Source organism: Haliotis cracherodii, unplaced genomic scaffold (genome assembly GCF_022045235.1).
Source record: "Haliotis cracherodii isolate W230 unplaced genomic scaffold, xgHalCrac1.p SCAF_15, whole genome shotgun sequence".
NCBI classification, from domain to species: Eukaryota; Metazoa; Mollusca; class Gastropoda; order Lepetellida; family Haliotidae; genus Haliotis; species Haliotis cracherodii.
In genome coordinates, this window is record NW_027266270.1 from 14,233,615 (window position 1) to 14,241,216 (window position 7,602).

Below are 7,602 nucleotides of genomic sequence, written 5' to 3' on the forward strand. Positions count from 1 at the left end.
TCTTAATGTTTGTTTGGTGAGTGTATATTTTTGCAAGAATTATATGGTTGAAAAGAGAATTATTTTTGTTGTAGCAAAATAATTTATATAGACTGGTAATTAATATGAATATCACATGCTTTATTAATATTAGTATCCTTGATCCGCCCCTGCATTTAGTCATGTGCATTATTCAATATCAAAATAGTGTTTCCTCTCCTATATAATGTGCCCTGAAATCCCACTTCAATCATCAGGCAGCGCACTAGTGTACTGTCGGGAATAGAAATATATTGTTTGAGACCTCAGTGTTAAAGTTTTAAATACCAATCATGAACGTAACTATAATACACAAAGTTATTACGATCTTTGGCTGAACAGGCTAGACAAAGGAAAAATAGAAAAACGGAACCCCCTGAAACGCTTTTACTTATGAATGAACAATTCTGAAACAGGCTATAACAATATATGCGCAAACGATAATTGACACATGAAACCAATAAATTTGAGTTTGAAATATTATTCAATGAACAATTAATACATCAATAAAAATGCAACTGTAGTTTTGTATTAATAAGTAATAATTTTTAAATATTGATATTTTTTCTTGTTGTCACTGTACCAATTTACATTATTGTTAATGTGTTTAAGGCCGACCTGCTGTGATCACTCTTTCACATCTGTTACGAGTGACACAATGCGCATCATGTACAACGCCACTACATGTATGGTCTGTTTCATATTTCGTGTCTCCGGAGAGGTGTTTTTAAAGCACTTTTATGCCACTTCGAAATTAGTGGTATAGTTGTTATTTTGATAAATATGGTCTGATCAAATCGTGAAAATCAGGTATCCGTCCCAAGAAACCAACACAACTTCGCGACCCTAAATTGATTCTCCTGGTACCCATGACGCTTTTTGAGAGTGATCACCCCCCTTTACGTACACCGGATGCCATGTTGAGTTGTATTCCGGATGCCATGTTGAGTTGTATTCCGGATGCCATGTTGAATTGTATTTCGGATGCCATGTTGAGTTGTATTCTGGATGCCATGTTGAGTTGTATTCCGGATGTCATGTTTAGTTGTATTCCGGATGCCATTTTGAGTTGTATTCTGGATGCCATGTTGTGTTGTATTCCGGATGTCATGTTGACTTGTATACCGGATGCCATGTTGACTTGTTTTCCGGATGTCATGTTGAGTTCCCAGGTAGCATGCCATCATCGGCCCTGCATCGGCCCAACGTCGGCTACACCATCGGCCCAACGTCGGCAAACTGCATCGGGCCGATGAAGTTTTGCTCATCGGATCGACATCGGCCCAACGCCGGCAAACGTCATCGGCCCTGCATCGGCACTGCACCGGCCCAGCATCGGCCCAGCGTCGGCAAACAGCGTCGGGCCGATGAAGTTTTGCTCATCGGATCGACATTGGCCCAACGTCGGCAAACATCATCGGCCCTGCATCGGCAATGCACCGGCCCAGCATTGGCCCAGCGTCGGCAAACAATGTCGGGCCGATGAAGTTTTGCTCATCGGACCGACATCGGCCCAACATCGTAAATAGTTATCTGGCCAGCCTCCGGCAACTGTTTTGGAATCAGCATTGCATGGACATCGGCCGAACGTCGACAATAATTATCAGCGCAGCATCTGCCATTGTCTTAAATAGGCTGATGTCATCAGAAGTCATAACTGACAACATCTCATCTTAATATTTCATGGAAATGATGCCACAATAGAACTTTTCCAAGTGTAGTGTTAGGGTACATAAAACTAAACATTTCTAAAAGCAGCAGCTAGCCGTGATGTTAATGTTACAAAGATAAAAGGTAAAACTAAAAAATACTGAATTTTTAAAAAGATAATATTTTTTTATCATAGTTAATACTTTGAAAACCAAATGTTAGTAATATAAATACTTCTAGCTGTACAAAACAATCGAAATGCTTACACTATAGTTACAGTACTATTTTTTATGTACCCTAATACATGTGTAGTTAATACTTATAAATAAACACAAAGAGCAAAATAGAATAATAAACTTTATTATTAATTAATTATTATTTACAAGAAAACAGTGTTACTACCTGCAACAAGGCGGATGTGAAACATATATTCTCAAAACCTGTGTTAAAACACAGTCTAAACATATACCCCTCATATTGGCCTGCAAAATTTCATTTATGTGGCTTCAAATTCAGAGACAAACTTCCCCCCCCCCCCCCCCACTATATTTCATCAAGTTAAAATAGAATGAAGCAAAGGCCATAACTCCATACAAAATAAGTTCTTATAACCATCTTCTGGAGTTTGTACCTTAGATAAGCACGGAAAGTTTCATTTATTAACTTCAGTAGTGTCCAAGAGAACCTGGCAGTATATGTACCAAGTTCAAAAACAAGGGTCATAATCCTGTGAAAAATATGTTGTCAACACCAATTTTTTGGATTTCTTTGTTCCGTTGCAATTCAGCACTTTTGTTTGCAGATTCTCTATCTACACCTCTGTTTTTCAGTACGCGTTTTCCTTATGCCATTTCTAAGCCTTGCTCCTGGAACTCGAAGCCATTCTTTTACACAGGTCACCATGTACTTGTCAGTGGCTTGTAAGAGCCCAGCTGCAGCCTTCCTCCTCAGCTTCTGTTTACAAATGATAGCAAAAAATGTCAGTGTGCATATTATAAGTCATTGCATGCACTCTCACAATTACAAGTAATGGACTTCACAAGTGTGTTAACATAATGGAATAATAGAATAAGTAATACCCTGTTCACATGCACCACCTTACATATGTGTGTATATTTTATTTTAAGTCTTGACACCTGTTAATAAATACAGGGTTCACTCAAGGAATTTTCTGCCATGGGCCCTTTATGTGACAATTTCATATATTCCCTAGGTACACCCGCACTTGCCCATACAGCACAATGTTAAAATGCCCCATTGTATTTGAAAATGTGGGCCTTTTTCCAAATTTAGGGGCTAAAAGCAGAAGGCCCCACCCTAGAATTATCGGAATCCCAGTAAGTAAATTGATGAGTTAATAATATGTGTAAATAAGTAAATTGAATTATGTGTAATTATATACGCAAATAACATATCAACTCCCAATATTGTATGGTAGGTCCCTAATCTGTTTCTTATGTCAATTAAAAAAGATTTTATAACTGACATATCACCCTATTAATTAAGCCCAATAAAAATCCTCTATATGAATCAAAATTGGAGTAAATTTCCCATACTTGATACATCTAAAGAAATTTAATCCACTCACCAGTTCTCTCTCAGTTGCTCGATTTTGGAAAAGCTGCTAAGAGTTCATTCAGCTCATCCATGTTTGCCAATCTGATTTTCTTAAATAGAAATATAAGGATATTATATGTCAAGTTTGTGTAGCAGCAGTGAGCACTTAGCTATTATGGTGATGATGTCAAGAGGTTGAGGGGAATATTGCTCAAAACATAAAAGTAACATTTAAATAAAGCTTTGGCCATACACAGATATCAGGTCCTTTCCTTAAGTCATACATCTTATCTCATATATTTGCACTTGTACATACAGTCCTTATATCTGGAGCCATGTAGCAGAAATAATTTCCCAGGGAAAGTAGTTTCACGTTAATAGCCATAGCCACATCCATTGAAAAGCAGTGAGAAAATCCCCATATTGACATAATATTTAACAGATCCTGTGAAGTCTGGTTACCACAAAACAGATTTCATTTATTATATGATGCCAAAATATATGTAGATTACATCATGGTAAACCAAAACTGCAAATAAACGTTTATCATTAAAAGATCAGATACAAAGGTATGTACATATTACAAACACTTGTATGCAAAAAATAGCAGGAAAGTATTGGGGACAAGTAATTTTATGCAGTTTCATTGCTTGTAAACATAGGCAAAGGGATAATGATAAACTGAAATAATATATCTTTAGTTAGAATAAATCAAATTTGAAACAAGGCTGTGGGTGTTTTTCTACAATGGATAATGTCCTGAAAAATCTGTACTGAAGTATCTTTCTCAAAGTTTTACCATTAATTTGAAATTTGATTAAATAAATGACATTCTCAATTGTTTTGGATTATATATTTAGCATCATACCTTTGAAATAGTACATTTAAAAAAAATTAATTCAGTATTTCATCAAAAATGTACATCATAAATTACTTAACTAGATAAGACTACCATACCCCCCCCCCCAAACACACACACCCTAAAAATCCATTCTGAAATAGCCATATCTCAAAACCTCAATCGATCGATACAGATACCATACATAGGTATAAGATTTCTGATCGATTATAGGCCTAGGTCTATGTAAGGTATCCAGCAGATCTTGATAAAATTGCCCACACCTGTAATGCGCAGTGATCCGTTTACTAAAAGAGCTGTCCTTTTATTTCGCCCATTATCCAGAAAAAGTTCAAAATTCGCAAGTAACTATGACATTAAAAAACATAAATTTTATTTTTTTTATTTCAACTTTTTGGTTATCGAAAACCAAACTCGGCAGTGAAGCTCCGTTCAGCGATCAGTAGGAAACATTAGATGGATCGCATGACATGCACACGCAATGCTGAAAGTTTCCGAAAGCCTCGTTATGAATTTCATGTTCACTGCTTTTTGCGCTGACAGCAATCACAAAATTGACTTGTAAATTCGAGTTTGTAATCAATTTCCTAACCTCATCCATCCACACACTTAACAAATACGCATGTGACAATGACAAATAAAGCAATGTTCATTCAAAAATACTAATGTAAGTAAATGTTTGGCTATTCATTTGCTTACCGCTGTAATACTCTCACCCCGAGATTGCGACTCGTTGGTTGAACATCGCTGAATCTACATGGAAATAAAACATATCTTGTCATGTTTTGTATTTGCCCTTGTCCCCGCGTTTTGCTAGAAATATGTATATGGTATTTAAAAAAAATATAAATAGAGAATCTAGTGAGGATGCAGTGTCACGACATATTCCACGGATTTTGACACTGACGTAGAATTGACAGGAGTGTGTTTCTCAAAACCTCCAAAACACATAGGCCTAGATTTCTCTACTCACGTTGACTCTTATGAATGTACACTGTTTCTCGTTTCAGTTGTAAGGTTTGAAAATGAAATAAACACCTCGTAAATACAGTAATGAAGTAAACACTTACCGCAAAATAGATTTTCCCTCAGCCCTCCACACATCATCCTTTCGTCGTCTGCTTGAAAAGACGCGCGTGAGTAACAGCGCCCTCTATAACAAGAGTAGCTTCCCTTGGAAACATGTTGTGAAAACGTTGGACCAACGTAACATAACCGCTCGCGATATTCCAAACTTTTGCCAATATCATGTAATTTGCTGAATGAATTGTAAGATGTGACGAATCCCGTCTGTATCTTCTCTGTCTGTTGTATATGTGCAGCCAAAATGGTCAGTGAATGTGCTTGATCTATTTAATTTAAAAATTAAAAATAAAGTTAATATTTTGAGTTCGAATAGAATTATTGTATTATTCGTAAATATACTTGATCTATTATTTGTCACATTGTAATCGACAAATGTGTTTTTTTTCTTTTATGTTATCATAACAAGATCAAATCATATATCAGGTTCAATGTCAGTGCCAGTCACCAGCATTGGCCTGACAGCGGACCGCTGCAGTTTGCCGATGCCGATATTGCCGGCGGTTGCCGATGCAAAGCCAACGTCGGCCCGATGTAGGTGTGCTAGCTGGGGTTGTATTCTGGATGTCATGTTGAGTTGTATTCCGGATGTCATGTTGACTTGTATTCCGGATGTCATGTTGAGTTGTATTCCGGATGTCATGTTGAGTTGTATTCCGGATGCCATGTTGACTTGTTTTCCGGATGTCATGTTGAATTGTATTCCGGATGCCATGTTGAGTTGTATTCTGGATGCCATGTTGTGTTGTATTCCGGATGTCATGTTGACTTGTATACCGGATGCCATGTTGACTTGTTTTCCGGATGCCATGTTGAGTTGTATTCTGGATGTCATGTTGAGTTGTATTCCGGATGTCATGTTGAGTTGTATTCAGGATGTCATGTTGAGTTGTATTCCGGATGCCATGTTGAGTTGTATTCCGGATGTCATGTTGACTTGTATACCGGATGCCATGTTGACTTGTTTTCCGGATGCCATGTTGAGTTGTATTCTGGATGTCATGTTGAGTTGTATTCCGGATGCCATGTTGAGTTGTATTCCGGATGTCATGTCGAGTTGTATTCCGGATGTCATGTTGAGTTGTATTCCGGATGTCATGTTGACTTGTTTTCCGGATGCCATGTTGACTTGTTTTCCGGATGCCATGTTGAGTTGTATTCTGGATGTCATGTTGAGTTGTATTCTGGATGCCATGTTGAGTTGTATTCCGGATGTCATGTTGAGTTGTATACCGGATGCCATGTTGAGTTGTTTTCCGGATGTCATGTTGAGTTGTTTTCCGGATGTCATGTTGAGTTGTATTCCGGATGTCATGTTGAGTTGTATTCCGGATGTCATGTTGAGTTGTATTCCGGATGTCATGTTGAGTTGTATACCGGATGCCATGTTGAGTTGTATTCCGGATGTCATGTTGAGTTGTATTCCGGATGTCATGTTGAGTTGTATACCGGATGCCATGTTGAGTTGTATTCCGGATGTCATGTTGAGTTGTATTCCGGATGCCATGTTGACTTGTATTCCGGATGCCATGAAATGTTTGTCTGGTACGTGAATGTCAATATTCAGTGTTGAAAGACATTTTGCATCTAATTTTCTTGCAAAGGGTGATGAATCAATAAAATCTTTAACACTCTGCTTATGAGTGCGCATAGTCATGCTTTGTTTTGTTTGTTTGTTGTTTAAGGCTGCAATATTTCAGCTATATGACGGCGGTCTGCAAATAATTGAGTCTGGGCCACACAATACAGTGATTGACATCATGAGCATCGACCCACTCAAATTGGGATACGCTGACATGCATCAACTCGATCCGGTTAAGCATGGGTTTCTGAAGATCAGTTCTAGACCGGATCTTTATAGTTGCATAGTCATGCCTTCCACGTGAAACTCCCAGTCTAAAAAAGTGCTTGTACATAATCATCGGTGGTTTCAATGTGTGAGCTGGCTGATAGGGTCATCGTAGACCGACGGTGTTGGTCGTTCCTTCTGCTGTGAACCATGGTTTGTCTGGTCCGGATTCGATTGAATACGGCCGTCGTGGTTGGTTGGTTGTTGGTTGTTTGTTGTTTAACGCCGCACTCAGCAATATTCCAGCTATACGACGGCGGTCTGTAAATAATCGAGTCTGGACCAGACAATCCAGTGATTAATATCATGGGAATCGATCCACGCAATTGGGATCGATGACATGCATCAACCAAGTCAGCGAGCCTGACCGCCCGATCCCGTTATTCGCCTTTTGCGACAAGCATGGTCACCTTTTAAGGCAAGCATGGGTTGCTTAAGACCTATTCTACCTCGGAATCTTCACTGGTCCTGAGTTGGCATGGTTTTACGCATCTTTTAGCAATATTCCAGTGATATCACGGAGGGGGGACTTCAAAAATGGACTGTTTATCCATGTCGGGTATCGAACCCGGGCCTTTGGCGAACG